Source organism: Phodopus roborovskii, unplaced genomic scaffold, assembly GCF_943737965.1.
Source record: "Phodopus roborovskii unplaced genomic scaffold, PHOROB, whole genome shotgun sequence".
Taxonomy (NCBI): Eukaryota; Metazoa; Chordata; class Mammalia; order Rodentia; family Cricetidae; genus Phodopus; species Phodopus roborovskii.
In genome coordinates, this window is record NW_026125640.1 from 1,700,667 (window position 1) to 1,718,795 (window position 18,129).

At 39.7% G+C, this 18,129-nt stretch overlaps 1 pseudogene; it reads left to right on the plus strand.

The window, feature by feature from the left end:
• Positions 1 to 13,999: 13,999 nt before the first annotated feature.
• On the plus strand, positions 14,000 to 14,571 carry LOC127217107 (60S ribosomal protein L18-like; annotated as a pseudogene).
• Positions 14,572 to 18,129: the final 3,558 nt, after the last annotated feature.

Genomic DNA, 18,129 nt, shown 5'->3' on the forward strand with positions numbered 1-18,129 from the left:
AGCACCACTGTCTTAGTATGGTCAATTAAGCCCCATGGAAAGCATTCAACTGCTTTCCTAATCTGAAGTCACAGATCCTCATTCCACCAACAAGCAGCATGATCTGGCCTGCCATAGCAATATCGCACTCCTGGTATCAACTTCTGTCTTGGTCAGTATTCTATTGCTGTGAAGGGGCACCATGATCACAGCAACTATTGTAAGAGAAAGCATTTAAGGGGGAGCTGGCTTACAGTTTCAGAGCTTTAGTCCACTATCAGTATGGCCAGGAACGTAGTGGCATGCAAACAGGCACTAGAGCAGAGAGACTGGGTGTGGACTTTTGAAACCTTAAAGCCCACCTCCAGCAACATGCTTTCTCCAGCCAGGCTATACCTCCCAAGTCTTTTCAAATAGTGCCACTCCCTGATGCCTAAACATTCAACCATATGAGGCTATGGGGGCCATTCTTTTTCAAACCACCATAGGGCGTATCTAAAAATGGATATATATGTACACATGGGCTCATCATTGCCCTAACACAATCCAAATGGCAGTTTAATTTGTAGGACTGGCAATGTCAAGAACTCTAAAATTCTTTGGGGAATGTGTGTATGTATTTAATGGTGGGAGCATGGGAAGAGAATGCTGACAAACCAGAGCAACAACAAAGCTTTCTTCCTGTTTACTATGTCACATGATTAGGCAGTAATTTATACAGTGTTGCATAACAAATTACCCTGTAAACCCATCTGCATAGAGGAATCATTTATTTGTTACTTCATTGTAGACAAGTTGGGTAGAAGGTAGTTGATCTAAACCAGGTTCAGCTGGATTCCGTTAGCAGGCTGTAAATTGGATTCAGATCATCTCCTCTCATTTCTCAACATTCTTGAGCCTGAGGAATGAGCATAGAAGGTGTGTTCTTCCTATGGCAATGACAGGCACAACACAGCAAGATCATTTAAGCCTCTGCTTACACTTGTTAAGTCCTTTGATCTGAGCCAATCATGTGGCTAAGCCTGGTGTCCAGAGACAGAGGAGTACCCCCCTTTACACCAAGGAAGGCTTTAGATGTAGGTGTATGGTATGGGGGGGGGTGAAAAAGCTGAGACCAATCATATTGTTTAGCCAATTTTATGATCTGGACACTGCAGTGCTTTCTAATGGCCATATTACAGGACTTTGGCATTGTGTGTTCAGATATTTGAAGCAACTACTGGATTGAAAGGCCAAGACTATGATTTTTCATCTTTGATCTTTAGGACATAGTGAACTATACAGTACCTAGGACCATAGCAGTCCAACATGAACACATGGCTGCTCAATAAATGGAGTCTTCAAAAGAGAATTGAATTGAATTGAAATAATCCAAAGAAAGCCTTACAAAATGGGTCTTTTATCTATCCATTAGATATTCTTTCTCTTAATACAGTGCATAAAGTAGCTACAAGTTTTGTTTGAGTCTTCTTACATTCACAGTAAGATGCAATTTTGAAACATCTATCAACTAATCTTTCTTTTAAACATGAGATATTTGAATGGCAACATAAAGGAGTAATTGTGAATGTTGACTTTCCCAGTTGAATCTCATTATTCAGTTTAGTCCCCTTTGCTAAGACTATTATTCTTTGTTCCTTAATAGTCAAAAGTCTATACTTTATCCATTTTTCTTCTTTTAAAACTCATTTTGTTCTGTCAAATTTGTTTCTAAACCATATACCATTATATGTAGCCCGGAAAGCTTTTGTACCTAGTTTAATGATTATACGAAATCCATCTGCTCTCATCTGTATTAGACTGCATAATACATGCATCCTCAGTACTGTGGCAGTTATATTTAGTGAAAACTGACTATGTGCCAAGCACTGAGTTCCATCTTATGCGTTATCAAATTACATGATGAGAAGGCTTGGGAAGGTGTTTGCTGGGCACCTTAAATTCTCCTTTCTCTACTCCCATTGTGACCATGGAAAATGAGCTGACCTTTGTGGTCCTCAGTTTCTTCCTTTGTAAATGAAAGCTCACCATTGCCTTATCAATCATGCAAAGGAACTGTATGTGGAGATATATTAGAAATGCACCATTCTACTCAAATCCTTAGGTGTTTTTACTACAGTCCCTTCTACTGGCCCCCAGACTCTTGTGCTACCAATATTTCCATCAGCAGGAACCCGGCTTCTTTGTTTCTGCTTCCCTTTGCTGACAAGGCACACTTACCATTCTGTCTGGCGCAATTTCATTTACCTTGAGTCTTTTTATTTGTTTGTTGAACAAACCACACATCACTATCCATGTCATATTCCCAGGCGTTCTTGACTTCTCTTGATTAGTTTCGCCTTTGTCCTTCCACTTCACTGTTTCCCAGGCTCTCCCCTCAAAAGAGCTACAGGCTATGTTTGAGCATCTCTACACTGGCCAATGACGAAATGAGATGTGGGGAGCTTCTGCTTTCTACAGTGCTGATTTTTGTGTAATTGGTTCCAAGTAGTTGATTATTTTAAAAAATAATATTCTATTTGAAAAAGTACTTGACCCAACTACTCAGTCTTATGGTTTCTATTTCGGGCCTTCATCCTTCTCTTCATCTCTCTCTGTAGAGAAATAATGGTGAAACAAAGCAGTCCCACTCTTGTAATTGTGTGTGTTTGTGCATGCACACAAGTGCATGTGTGTGTGACTGTGTGTATGTAAGTGTGCACAGGTATATACTTATGTGTGCATGTGTGTGTGTGTGTCTGTCTGTGTGTGTGATTTGGTGGTGGGTATTTCTACTTAACTTCTCTTGGCCTAATAGGAAAATCACAAAGGCAGACATTACATGCAAATGAAGCCTTTACACTGAATGCACATCTCGTGGGCTTAGGTTTCCTAGTAATTTGAAAATAATTTGCAGAGTACTACAAAAATTAAACCATTGTTTGACCTATGGTTATGTAAGCATAATATTCCCACTCATACTTAGTGCCAGGTGCTGCGTGGTTTCGGCAAAATAATACCATCTTTTATTTGAAATCAGCATTGTTAATTAGAATTGTAAGATTGTTGCAGCTCTGTTCACATTAATTTGTAAATGTTTAAGAGCTTCAAAGATGCAGGCACACAAGCTGCAATATAAAGAACCTGTGCCCCAATCTTTGCATAGAATAGGAAATATCTTCACTAAATACTTTTATTTGAACAGATACCCAAGTTAAAATTACTTCTGAATGGCCCATGTATTGTTCAAGTTTGGATGGCATATAAACTTTAGCCTTTTCTTTGAGCCATCTTCAATGCTTTCCCATTCTCCTGTCACTACTTTGGTGGGTCTGGGGGAATGGCCTGAATATATACATGGTATATCTTTGTAATCCATGAGTCTATGTCCAAATTTAATGTAAAGAGGAAAATGAACATGATTCCTTTTATTTTTAAATATTACTTCATTCTTTATTTTACGTGTGTGTTTGCTTGTGTGTATGCTGTTGTATCCCCTAAGTTACTAGTGTCTGCAGGGACCAGAAGAGGGCTCAGATCCCCTGGAATAGATCTTGGTGCTGGGAATTGAATCCCACCAACCCAGGGTGCTCTGAAGAGCAGCCAGTACTTTTAATCACTGAGCCATCTCTCCAGCATTTCAAAATTTGTTTTGTTTTGTTTTTGTTTGGTTTGGCTTAGTTTTTCAAGACAGAGTTTCTCGGTGTAGCTTTGTAGACCAGACTGGTCTCAAACTCACAAAGATCCACCTGCCTCTGCCATCTGAGTACTGGAATTAAAGGCGTGCACCACCACTACCTGACTCAAAAGTTATTTTTTGAAGAGTTCTTCTTATACAACAGATTCCTATTTTGTTCTCATAGAAATAGATATATTAGATATGCCAATATCTTTAGAAGATACACACATACGCAGGCAAATGGAGAGGGAAGGAGAAATAAGGGAGGGAGGGAGGGAGAGAGAGAGAGAGAGAGAGAGAGAGAGAGAGAGAGAGAGAGAGAGAGAGAGAGAGTGTCCAGCAAACCAGTTCTTTGTTGGTTTTGATTGGCTCTGAGTAGGTACAATGAGACAGTTTCTGCCCTCCTGTGTTCACGAAGTGTGCCCATCCCAGTCTTTCTCTGATGCTATAGAAGGAGGCAGACCCTGTTGTGTGAGCACTTTGGGAAGTACAACAGGAAAGGGCTCAACTGAATGGTCTGTTCATTATCCCCTAGGAAGGCAGTTTTCAGGTATATGTAATAAAGCTCCAAAGAACATCCAGCAGTGCAAAACAATCATTGCCTGTCACACTTGCCAGCTTTTTATTAAGGCTTCCTATCCCACCCCTTTTCATTGTGTTTCCCCCTCACTTCTGTTTCCAATATACTACCTGCATGTAAGCCTTTGTCTCAGCCTCTTGGTCCTAAGGAACAAAACAATTGCTGAAAAGCAAGTGAGGCAACTTGTTCTGGTGCTCAACTGTAGAAAAAGAACTTGAGTACAATACATCCATCTTACATTTTGATTCTTTTATTATTATGTTATTACCTTTAACTGTATAATAGTATATTGTTTATAATTACATATTGGTACAAATAATACATAAGCAGATTATCAACATGGTCATTTTTTTTTAGAGGTAGTATTTTGCTATGTAGCTGAAGCTGGCCTGGAGTGTGCTATGCAGTCTACCATGGACTATAACTTATGATTCTCCAGGTTCAGCCTCCTCAGTACTGGGATTACAAGTAGATGCCATGGCATCCAATGTATGCAGATTCATAAATCGACAGTATATATGCATATCCATGTATTGCAGAGCTACAGCTCCCCAAATACTCTTTCCCATAAAAAAATTGAATGTGATTTATGTACTGTGTTTTGAACTTGACTGCATTTGCATCTAATAGAAATCATTGCTGTGAGTGTAAAATGGTAAAAAGAAATTTGAAAGCCAGTTTGACAATTTTTTATGAAATTAATCCTAGGTTTGCCACAAGACTCTACAATTCCTCTCCTTGATATTTACCCAAGAGAAAATGGAACTAAATTCATGCAAAGACTTGTACAACAATGTTCTCAAGTCTTTAATAATAAATTCTCATCACTGGGGAATGGTCCAAAAGCTTGCTCTGTTCCTACAGTGGAGTAATGTCTAGTGATCATACAAAGGGAAGATCTGATGAGCCAAACAAAGTGGGTGCATCTCCAAATCAAATGGCAGAGCAAGACTGGCATACTGTAGGAGTCCACTGCACTGAACCTCTGAAAACAATAAATCTATATTTTGGTGACGTAGACAGCTCAGTGTTTGTTTGGGGCAGGTGCGAGCATTTACTGTGAGCATCAGAGGTCAAATCTGGAGGATGATGTAAACGATCTGTATCTTGGTTGTGGTGGTCTTTCTACAGCTGGATACATCTGTTAAAATCCAGGCACACTTAAATTATTTGTTTACATTTATTTAGTTATGGGCAGAGTGGGTGGCATGTAGGCCATGCTGTCAACCATCTTTACCCACTGAGCCATGTTGCTAGCAAACATTTTGTTTTGTATTTGTAAAAAAAAAAAAAAAAAAAAAAAAAAAAAAAACAAAAAACAACAAAAAAAAAAAACTGATTTACAATGTGGAAAACAGTCTCTAAATTAAAAGGAGGAGTTTTTCAAGTGCTGTCACTAGAATCAGTGCTTTGCAAAGATGTTACTTTTCCCCCTGATGATGTTACAGTGCCTTCTCTTGTATTAGAAACTTAAGCCTGCTTAAATGATAGAACCAATGATCAGTGTCAGCCTAGGACATCTGCCCCCTTGCTTTGAACCTGATTCCTGGATTTCTCAATGTTTACTGTAAATAGCTTCCTTGTTTTCACAACTAACAGTAAAAGGGGCCTTGATCTGGTTGCCTTTGACTGGAGTTGTGATATACTTCAATTTAGTTCTGAGTTGCCACACAGAGAATGCTTGTGTAGATCTAAGGTTTAATCCTAGACTTCTCATGAGATTAACAAGAATTAGTTTTAAATCAATTTCTTCAAATTATCATTCCATACTTACTATACTTGGCAGAAAGCCTCAAACTCAGGCACCTCATTCTAGTGGTCCTTGCTACTGTATCTATGCTGATGTTCGTGTCCCTTGGTGTGGGAAGGTAAACTGTTGGGTAATTTGTGTGAGATCTTTTCCCTTGCTTGCCATCTTCTTATGTAGGGAGGATTGCTGACAGCTGAGCAGGCTGCCTCATTAGAATTCACTGGGAGAACTGATTTCCCCTGTTAACTGACGAGGGAATTTGTGCACCAAGGGGGTGGGCGAGAAGTCTATTCTGTCAGAAGTCTGCTTCCTTCCTGCTTTCCTAGCAGGAGGCAGGGAAGCCAAGGATACATCCCACAATGGCCTGTACCAGAAGAAACCAGGACACACCCCACCACTCCCTCACCAATATGGGCTTATTTCAACATGTTGCACACACTACATATTCCTTTTGAAAAATGATGACTGCTTTTTATCCCCCCTTAGAATACAAAGTGTCATGTCAAACTGGTGTTCCTTCCTTTTAAGAGGCCCTTATCCGCGGGACGTTTGACCCTTCACTAAAAGGGTAACGGCAAGAGAGAATGTTCCTTTAAGTTACATTGATGCTTTAGCATTCCGCCTGTGATCACACCACAGGAAAATCATCTCTGCAGTAATTTTCCTGAAACATCGCAGAGCAAGATCTTCACTTCTCCAGTTCTGTGCATTACTGTTCATAACTACAGGGAGTCTTCAAGACCATCAGGTTAAGCTCTTTTGTTTTATGGAGGCAGAAGGCAAAAGGAGTATTAATCTTCCCCTAGTTGTAGAACAGAAACGGCAGACAGAGTCTAAAGACCACTTTTCTAATAGGGGATGTCGACCCTTGCCAAAACCATGCCATACTGACTCTGAGTTTTAGACTCAAAATGTTCCTCTTTTATCTTTTCTTGGCAAAATTTGAATCAAAGTGGTTTATGAATAACGGCATGATTACTTGTGCATGGAAATACATTCAGGGTGATTTACCAACCTCAAAGAAGAAGGAGCCCTTGTCTCAGAAGCCCCGAAGGGCTGTGTCTTGTACTCGAAGCTGTTTGGAACAGAATCTATTTTCCATGAGATGACAGGAGGCATCAAATGGTGTTCTCATTAGAACTGGAAGGCGAGTAACCTATTACAATCAAACACGAGGGAAGAGTGAGGGAAGCTTGCCGAAGAAGCTAGTGATACGGAGAATACAGGCTGTCTTCTTCTCTTTCATCTCCTTTAAGTTTGCCATTCATTTTTTTGTTCCTCTTATTTTCAAACTAAAAGGAGCACATTGCTTGGGAAAAGATCCAGACAAGAAAGAAATTCACCTTAGCTTGTGTTGTGTATTCCTATGTGCATTCATTTCCTTCCATTGCTGTGACAGACAGTAGCATGAGAAGTACTTCAGGAAAGGATAGAGTTGTCTCAGATCCATACCAGGTGCTTTACCCAGTGGTCACTGGGCCCCTATGTTTCTGCATCTGTGGTGAGGCAGAACATCTTGGTGGCATACGTATGGAGAAGAGGCAGTTCACCTCATTGCACACAGGAAATAGAGACAGAGACGGGAAGAGGTAAGGGGAAAGCCACCTTTAAGAACTCGACTTCAGTGAACCACTTCCTCCAGATAAGCTGTACCTTCTAAGTTTCCAGACCCTCCCAAAATAGTATCACATGAGCCAGTGAGAGCAACATTCCATATTCAAGCTCTAATACTATAGAACAAACCATCCTAAAGCTTGGCACTGAAAGGAAGAGACCAGAACCTGATATTTAGGTAAGACTTTGAAGGGACAACATAACTCTTTTCTTTGAGATGCCTGAACCTCAGCTAGGAATGACTAGATGGTCTAGGACCTGGCTAAGCACTTCTATCTCTTTTATATGGTCTCAAATCCTCTCCATGTGGTCATTTCATATGTTCTTTCCAACACTATGGAAAACACTGGATAGACAGACTCCTTATGTGATGCCTTAGTTATGTTCCCTAATGCTATGGTAAAATACTCTGACAAAAGCTACTGAAGGGAGAAAGGTTTCAGTACAGCTACAATTTGAGAGGGTCATGCCATCATAATTGGGAAATCAAGAGGCCATCGGGTCACATTGCATTGGAAGTCAGGAAGCAAAGACTGAACAGGAAATGGGATCAGGTATAAAACCTCAGGGCTTGTCCCCAGTGACCCACTTCCTCTAGGAAGACTCAATCTCCTAAAGGTTCTCCAATCTTGTCAAACAGCTCCACCAGCTGGGAAACAAAATTTTTAACACAAGTGCCTATGGAGGACATTTTACATTCGGAGCACAGCACATGGTATTAGGTTCCACCCACCTAAGCATCCCAAGACACCTGGTAGAAGTTGCTACTTATTTTCCCTTGACATAGTCTCAGAAGTCTCAGAGCAACACTTCTATTTGTGTGCTATTGGGGAAGCAAGTTACTGAGTTAAACCCAGATCCAACAAGTCTTTTGACTCTACTCCTAGGGAAGAATAGAAAGACTATTTGATGACTTTCAATGTATTCCCAGAATCATATTTACCAATGTTAGCCACATGCCTTAGAGGTAACTTATGTCAATATCGTGGTGTGCATTTGATCATCAGTCTACGTGTAAGAAGCTATGCATTGGGTGTTGATTTGATTCTATTTATGTTTTGTTTGACTGTAGTAAGAGGTGAGGAGAGGCATTTACTGTGGATTCTGCTGCAGAAAGTGTTCTAACCTGAGACTTTTATCAATGCTTTTACTCTAAAAAATCCACGATGAGTGTTCACAATGGTCTGTCTGGTGCTCTGAGTAACTCAGAGAGCTATAATCACACAGATTACCTTATTTTGTTTTCCAAGATGCTCTGTGATGTCAGTACAGCAGAAATGTGCCATTCCTCCTTAGAAAAATGGAATGGATAGAACTTTAATCCACATTTTCCAGATAAATTCTGAGATGATAGCCAATTTACCAAGGTCACCTAGTTAGTGACTGAAAATACCGCTTCAAATCCCATCAGCCTGGAATCCTAACCCATCTCTGTACTTACATTCATCACACATTTGTAGGAGATCAAAGCAAATCATCAGAAATTACCTTCCATGCTTCATTCCACAGAGTAGTTACAACAGGCACAGAAGCATGGCCATCCCACAGTCTGGAAAGTTACCCTTTCATGAAGTGTGTTTTGTGTTGCCTGTAGCAACCAAGTTCATTGTTGCTTCTACTTGTGGGAGCTACTTCCACAGGTTTAACATATGGGGGGGAGATATTATTGATATTGTTGACTGGAGAGGGCTGGAAAATATTGTTGAAAACTAAAATAAACTAAAACCAATCAGATTCTGATTTTGAAACATGGTTTCAAATAATTATGTCACAGTAGATTATTTGTATTAATTATTTCATTGCTTCTACTAGAGATATGAAGGAACTACAGACATACACTTGGGATGGTTCTGAAATAAGTTCTATTTCTCTTTGTCATCTGTTTCTGCATTTTACTTTGATTTGGTTCAACATTCATATGCCATCAGTCCCATCCAGCCACATCCTTCCTAATGAGCTGAGCCATTGAGATCAGGTGTTTTCTGGATTGTATTGCAATCATACAATGTTCAAAACAGAAGGCATCTGTTTTGTTCTACATAGATTTCTCCAATTGTGTTTCTATTGTCCTAGCTCCTTTTGTTCCCCTGGACACTTTCTTAAATCCATACTGTGGTGGAATTCATCTCTCATTTCAGCCACAGCCTACAAAGGTAATGAGCTTAACTTCAGCCTTTTGCAAAATGCTTATAGAAAAAAAGAACATGTACTGCTTCTGGGTATCTATAAATGGCCTTGACCCATGGATGCCTGTTATTGTTAAGATAGAATGAGTTTTGGTAGACAGCTTGGATTTTAGGAGAGAGAAAGAAAAAAAAAAAAACATTAGTTCAGAATTCTGACTTTTCTTCATACTCATCCATCCTTCATCCTTTGATTTGTTCTTTTGCTATTGCCTTCATTCAGGAAGCATTTATTTTTGTGGTCTTCTAGTCTTAGTACTGGCTAGACATGCAAAGGCATGCAAAATTAGATAGAAAATGATGTCTGGACCTGATTCTTTGGATCTTAACTTTTAGGTATTTCATTGATCATTCTCCCCTTTGTCTTCTCTTTTCTTTTTCCTCTGAAGCCATTTTTTAAAAGGAATTGCTTCCCTTAAGTTTTGATGCTCACCTATTAAATCCACTCTAAATTCTAATTATTATTCTTACAACTTATCATTAGTCCAAGTGTATTATCATTTTCAATCAGGTTGCTCCATGTTTGTACTATCCTTTAACTTTATCAAGATGCCTATTTATTCTTTTATCTCATTATATTCAAGATGTTTGTCTCATAATATTCTCCAGATTCTTCTTTGATTTCTTGTGGTTTGATTGGTTCTGCTGGCTCTCTTTGTATTACTGGCTAACAATTACTTATGGTAATTAATTTCCCTGTGAGGCTAGCACCATCTTTGATTATGAGTTTATCTTTGACTTTTCTTTTTCTCTGTTAGAGCTCCTATGGTCTTCAGATTTCATATTGATTTTGATGACACCCTAGGGTTTTCAAGGCCCTGAACGAGTTTTTATGTCAATATCTCAACTTGGGTTTTCTATACCCACAGGTAGTTTTAACTCAAATTTCACATCTAAAAGACATTGAAATCCTTTTTTATAGCCCCACTGAAGCCCTCCCCCAAATAGCAAACATCCTTATTACTTCTCGGATCCACTGAACAGATTATTTCTGTGTCTCCTTAATAAAGAGGATATTTTTTGAGGCTCCAAACTCTATTCAGTTGGCTCAATTGAGAAATTCCCTTTACCTGGGCCTAAGACAACTGATTTTGAGTATGGGAGGATGTTAAAGCCCCATCTTAATCCTTGGAGTTTCTCTTTTGGGTAAGGCCCCCAGTGGGCACCAGAAATATAGTTACTACTTCTTGTCTAGAAGTTGAGTTCCTTTTCTTTTATTTCTAATGAGATTTTTATCATTTGGGATGTCAGGAAAGATTGTTTTATTTTATCAGACTTTCCCCATGTTGTAGCAGGAGGCTTCTTTTTTTTTTTTTTTGGTTCTTAATGTTTTAAAACAGGTCTGAAGTCCTTGGAATATCAGAGGTACTGTGACTACTTATATACTCTTATCACTTGGAGATTATGTATTTTCCCCCAAAATGTTATAGCAGAAACAGGCAAAGGAAGAGTGGCCCGTGCTTCTAGAGCCAAGATAAAATAACATCAGTAAGTAGAGCTGAGAGCTGATGATACCAAAGAAATAAAGACAAAGCCCTTAGAGACAGACACAGACAGATGCTCACACATTATGATGTTCTGAAGCTAAATAGAACTAACAAACTACCTGACACACCTATACCCCATGATAATCTCACTGTACTTCATCACATGTAATAGTAGATCTACAGTGATGGCTCTGTTAGTGACCCTCCCTTTCATAGTACCCTTAACTGCTACTGTATCATCTTTTCAAAGCATTTGATATTTTGTATCAGCCAGTTGAGCTATTTATAAGAGGTCACAGGAGTAAGGATGTGGGAAGAAGATTGTGTATGGCAGTGGTGGGGAAATGAGGAAGCTCGGGGGATGCTATATTGCTCTTTTACTATATTTGTGTTACAGTGGTCATATCTGTTTTGCAAACTAGATGACCCCTAGGAAATTAAAATGCAGTGGAAGACTAGTAAAGGGCACTGCTATCCTAATAGGGATAGGTATAATTGGAAATTGGTAGAAATTATATTGGAAAAGTCCCTGAGAGTCAACTCATAGATTCCACCAAACATGGTGAAGCTGCCATTGAAGTTACCCAGCTGCCAGCCAACCTGGAATGGAAGCTTTAACTAGTAGGGAAGAAGTCCAAGTTCATCAAAGGCCAGAGTAGTTTACAATGAAACTGGAGCAGGAAAAGGGGAAGTTCTGGAGGTCAGAGAATAATTAACTTTGAAAGAGCAGCAATGGTACCTGCCCAGATTTTGGCAGCCACCTACAACAGTACCTTCTTTGGCCAAAGGAAAGGCCAGCAGAGGACACCCCAAGTCTAGGCTGCTGCAGAATGATGCTGTCTTGAGGCCAATAGATGCCTGCCCCTCCTTGAAGAAAGAAAGAACAGAAAAAAAAAATAATGGAACCCAAGCAGGTAACTAATTGGCTGTTGGTAAACTTCTAAAAGCAGGCTAAGATTGTTTCCAGAAACTTCCTTTCTTTCATTTCTTTCCACCTCTTAAGCTGTGTTTTACTCATCCTCTGCTTAAGCTCAAATCCCCCAGTTTCTTTCTGGTTGCATTAACTTCCTTGCCATTTCTACCACTTCATGGGAACTTTCATCTCTAACACCAGGAATGAACACATTTTTTTTTCTTTTTTAAAAATCCTATATTTAAAATTTTTATTTGTGTGTGTGTGTGTGTGTGTGTGTGTGTGTTTGTGTATGTTGTATGCGGGTGTGTACACATGAGTGCAAAGTGCCTGCAGGGGCCAGAGGCATTGGGTGTTCATGGTGTTCGACATAGGTGCTGGCAATAAGAGTCAGGCCCTCTAAAAGAGCAATATGCTCACTTAACTGTTGAGCCATATTTCCAACTTGCAGATGCCCATCTTAATTACTATAACCTTGAGACCAGTAACAGTCCAGCAATGGCTTGATAAGAAAGGAAATGAGAAGAATGATAAAGACATTTGTGCATTTTTTGGTGTTTTTATTTAAGCATTTATATTTGGGGGGTGTGTGTGTGTGTGTGTGTGTGGCTGCAGCACACATATAGAGGTCTGAGGACAATTTAGGAGAACTGATTTTCTCCTGGTACCATGTGAGACCTAGAGTTTGAACTTAGATCAACAGACTTGTTCAGCAAGAGCCCTTACCTGCTAAGCTCTATTCTCATCTCTGGTTTTGTTTTTTGAGATAGTGTCCTTCCATATAGTTCAGGATGGCCTAGAGCTCACTTGGTAACCAAGGCTGGTCCTGGATTCATGATAATCTTACCTCTGTCTTCCAGGTGCTGTGATTACTGGTGTGCACCAACACACATAGCATATTTCATATATTTTCTGAGGTTTACTTATTTATTAATGTGTATGTGCCTGCATGAGTTTGTATGCATCACATATGTGCTGGGGCTCATTGAGGCCAGAGAACATTGGGGCTCATGGAACTGGAATTTTAGGGTACTGGGAACTGAACTTGGTTCCTTATATGAGTAGTACATGCTCTTAACCATGGAACCTACTCTCCAGCCCCCATAACACATGTTTTGAGAGGAGAGAATTTACAAGCAAACAAACTGGAAAACTCTGATTTCATGGATGCTGAGCTCTTGCATTTAAGTCACTATGGATTAATGTAGGCTGTTTTATTTTCACCCTCTAAAATCTAGGATAATAAAAGAAATATGAGAAATACCACTATAATTCTTTCTCCTGGGCAGGGTTGGGTGGTGGGACAGGTGGGACCCAGCTCTCTCTCTCTCTCTCTCTCTCTCTCTCTCTCTCTCTCTCTCTCTCTCTCTCTCTCTCTCTCTCTCTTGTTAGGAGTAGTTCTTTCCCTGCTGGCCTGGATCCAGCCACCACACCAGCCCCAAATAATACACAGAAACTCTGTATTTGATATAATGATGTTGGTCAGTTACTAATTTCTTATCAGCCAACTCTGTCTTAAATATTAACCCATTTCTATTAATCTAATTTACTACGTGGTCTTATATTACTGGAGAGAGGGGCTGGGGTTCTACCTCTCCGTTTTCCATCTTGAATCCTCCCTACTCCTTCTGGAATACTCCTTGTTTCCTAGTCCTGCCTATCTTGCTTTCCTATTGGCCAACAACAGTGCTTTATTTACTAACCAATACGAGAAACATATTTACAGAATGACATCTCCCATCATCTCCTCTTTTCTGTCTAAAATAAAAAGAAGGGTTTTAACCTTAACATAGCAAAATATGCTTTCCAGACCTGGCTGTGCAGGAGGAGCCATCATGGGTGTAGACATTCGACATGACAAGGACTGAAAGGTTCAGTGCAAGGAGCCCAAGAGCCAGGACATCTACCTGCAGCTGCTAGTCAAGCTGTACAGGTTTCTGTCCAGAAGAACCAACTCCACCTTCAATCAGGTTGTGCTGAAAAGGTTCTTTATGAGTCACACTAACTGACCACCTCTACCCCTGTCCTGGATGATCCGAAAGATGAAGCTTCCTGGATGAGAGAACAAGACAGCTGTGGTTGTGGGGACAGTCACAGATGATGTGATGTGTGGATTCTCGAAGTGCCCAAGCTGAAGGTGTGTGCACTGAGGGTGAGCAGCTGGGCCCAAAGTCGCATCCTGAAGGCTGGGGGTAAGAGCATCACCTTTGACCAGCTAGTCCTGGAGTCTCCCAAGGGCCGTGGCACTGTGCTCTTGTCTGGACCTTGGAAAGGCCAGGAGGTGTACTGACATTTTGGCAAGGTCCCAGGAACCCCACACAACCATACCAAACCATATGTCCGTTCCAAGGGCTGGAAGTTCGAATGTGCCAGAGGCAGAAGGGCCAGCTGTGGCTACAAAAACTAATCCTAGATCTGTTATTAAAGAAACTGGATGTTGCAAAAAAATAGCAAAATATGTAACAAACCAGTTAACAAATAAGAGCCATCATTAACAATGTTCAGTCCATTAACATTTAGCAAGATTTAAAGAAAATATTCCATCATCTATCCTATCTTTGTGAGTCTAAAGTCCCATATGTAACTTACCTTTAATCCTATCTAAGGAAAACTATAACCATAACTATCTGTCCTTAACTACTTCAAAGACCACAGAAGGATAATTTATAAACTCTAGAAATGACAGAGACAACTCACTGCCTGGTCAGTTACCTGAAGTTCTTCTGTAATGTTCCATCTTCAGCCTATAGGCCATAGTGTGTTTGGCAGACTCTTCAGCAGAGCAGGAAACTTTAAACTGTCCACCTGTATTGGTAGTTTGTCAGTCACTTTTCTCTGTGTCCTGCAGACTGTCTGGCAGACTCTTTAATGAAGCAGGAACCCTGTAGCAATGTCCATCTTGTATCAGTAGTCACTTTCCTGTGCATGCTGCATGTCCAGTTTATAGAGCATAAAGTTGAACATTCCAGAAAAGAACAGTATCTTGCCCAAATGGCTAGTCTTACCATATTGAAAGTAAACTCCATAATGAGTTTCTTCAAGGTCTATCTTCCATTCTGATGCTGGTGGTGTTGCCCAGAGCAGTTATGTCTCACTGTCAAGAAAAACCCTAAACCATTTTAAATGCCATATTCTGTAGGTCTTTGAAAGGTTTGAAAAATGTCTATTTATCTCAAATACATCTTTGTATATCTAGAAAACCTAACTTACCTAAGTATAAGTTTTGACTATTATAAGTAACTATCTATAATCTATACTAAATTATATATTACATTCCTAAAGGAGCCATATAAACACAATACCTAAACAAGAGGAGAAATATACATATCACAAAATTGACCTTAAATTTGTATCCAAAATTAAAATCCATTTTAAAACAAAGTATTTATATCTATACCATAATCCCCTTTTTACCTTTAAAAGAATTGTTTGTGATCATTAACCATTTATAACCAGGCCCATTTAAATTAAAACAAACATTTATAAACAATATTTGGGAATTTGGGCGTCATTCTTTCCAAACTGCTTCCTGCTGGTAGGGGGCGCCGACAAGGGGATCCTAATCCAGAAATCCTGGCTGTAGTGGTCTGCAATGCTCCCTCTTCCCAACTGTTTTGACTGTTAGATCACCTAGGATGCTGTTCCAGGGGGTCTGGCTTGATCAAACCATGTTAGTTTGGAAGGAAACCACAGCGTTTCATTTTCTATGGAAACAAAAGTAGAAATCCTTTTCCCCAGTAACCTGTCCTTAGACTTAAATTTTGAAGTCAAAGCATTTTTAAAATATATAAATTGAATTAATTCAGCAGCATTCATTTTAACAGTTGTTGCTATTTCCTCAGCACACACACATAAATGTATCTCCCCCCCTCAGTCTCTCTCTCACACACACACATAAATGTATCCTTCATCCCAGGTGAGATCAAGAACAAACTATTTATGCCCCTTTATGAAGCAATACAGCCTATATACACATTGAATGTGAAACACATAAGATAGTGTATTTTTAGGGATTTCAACTCTAAGGTCATATTTAAAACATGCCACTTGAGGGTTGGCCATATGGTTCAATGACCTGAATTTCATCCTAAGAACTCACATAAAGGTGAAAGGAGAGAACAGACTCCACAGAGTATTTTCTGACTTCTACATGTACACCATGACAATATATACACACTATGAACAAACAAAATAATAATATAAATTTGAAATTAATAAAAGCCACTCGGCAGTGTTTACTACATGATAATAGAAAAAGTAGAATATGAGTGGACAGATCTGTTTCACTTATATCTATCAATTGATATATTTCCACCAATCCAAAATTTTTCATGACAGTCCAAAAGGAAAGAACTGAAAAAAAGTGAAATATAAAATCATAGTTGAATGTGGAAATGAACTGTGATGAATCATATAATGGAATACTATTCAACATTAAGAAGAGATGAGCATCATCCTGAGTGAGGTAACCTAGACTCAGAAAGATACACATGGTATGTACTTACTCATGAGAGGATACGAAATGTAAAGCAAATGCTAACCAGACTGCAATCCACAGCTCCAAAGAAGATAGGTAACAAGGATTGCAGTGGGAAGTGGAATTAGATGAGATATCCTGGGTAAACTGAGGGCAAGGGGGTGGTAAAGGAGAGGGGATGAGGGAGATGAGAACATGACAGAATGGGATAGTCAAGTTAGGGGAGGGACAGAGTGAGAGAGTAATGAAAGAGATATCTTGATGGAGCTATTATGTGGTTAGAGAGAAAGCTGGTACTAGAGAAATTCCCAGTAACCCACAAGACCCCAGCTAAGACTACTAGCAGTACAGGAGAGGGTGCCTGAACTGGCCTTCTTCTATAATCAGATTGGTGACTACCCCAATTGTCATCCAGTAATTGATGGAACCAGATGCAGAGATCCCCAACCAAGCACCAGGCTGAGTTCTGGGAATCTAGTCAAAGAGAGGAAGGAGGGAATGAATACATGAGCAAGGGAGATCAAGATCATGATGGCGAAATCTACAGAGACAGATGAACCAAGCTTTTGGGAACTCATGAATTCTAGACTGACACCTGTGGAGACTCCAGGGGACTGAACTAAGCCCTCTGTATGTGGGAGACAATTGTGAAGCTTGAACTATCTGAGGGACCCCTGGCAGAAGGGCCAGGATCTATCTCTGGTACATGAGCTAGCTTGTTGGAACCCATTCCTTAGGGTGGGATGGCATGCTCATCCTTAAAGCAGGGGGATGGGGCTTTGGTCCTGCCTCAACTGAAGAGACCAAGCTTTGTTGAGTTCTCATAGGAGCCCTTCCTCTTTGGTAGAGGTGGATGGGGAGCGGCCTGGTTGGGGGAGGTGAAGGGGGGATAGCAGGAGGGAGGGGAGGGAGAACTGTGGTTGGAATATAAAATGAAATTAAAATAAATAAATAAAATGAAAAAAGAAAGGACTAGCCACTACTAAACACAACAGTAAGAATGAATTAAGAAAATATTCATATGAACACAAGAATGATGTAGTGATAACACACAGTACATTTGAACTTATAAAATTAATTTACAGTAAACAAAATCAGAAAAATGATGGACTCTGAAGTTTAGGGACAGAGATTTACTGGATAGGAATATAACTACTTTCTAGGTGATATCCTGTATTTTGATAGGGATTTAGGTTGACCAGTTAGTTTTATGCCTTTGCTTGAATTTACCGAATGGCATAATTAAGATGTATGGGAGCACATATGTTTAATTGTATGTTAATTTAATCTCAAGAGACAGAAAAAGCCATAAACCAGTATTGAACTTCAGTTAGTGGTATGCATACAGATGGATTTGAGGGAAGTGAGTTGGTGTCTGCAAATCACTATTAAACAATCCCCAAAATAACATGGTGGAGGAGCAAGAAAGTAAATGCCCACTGTATATCATAGGCATTGGGTATATGAGTGTCCCCAGTCAAGTTTGTT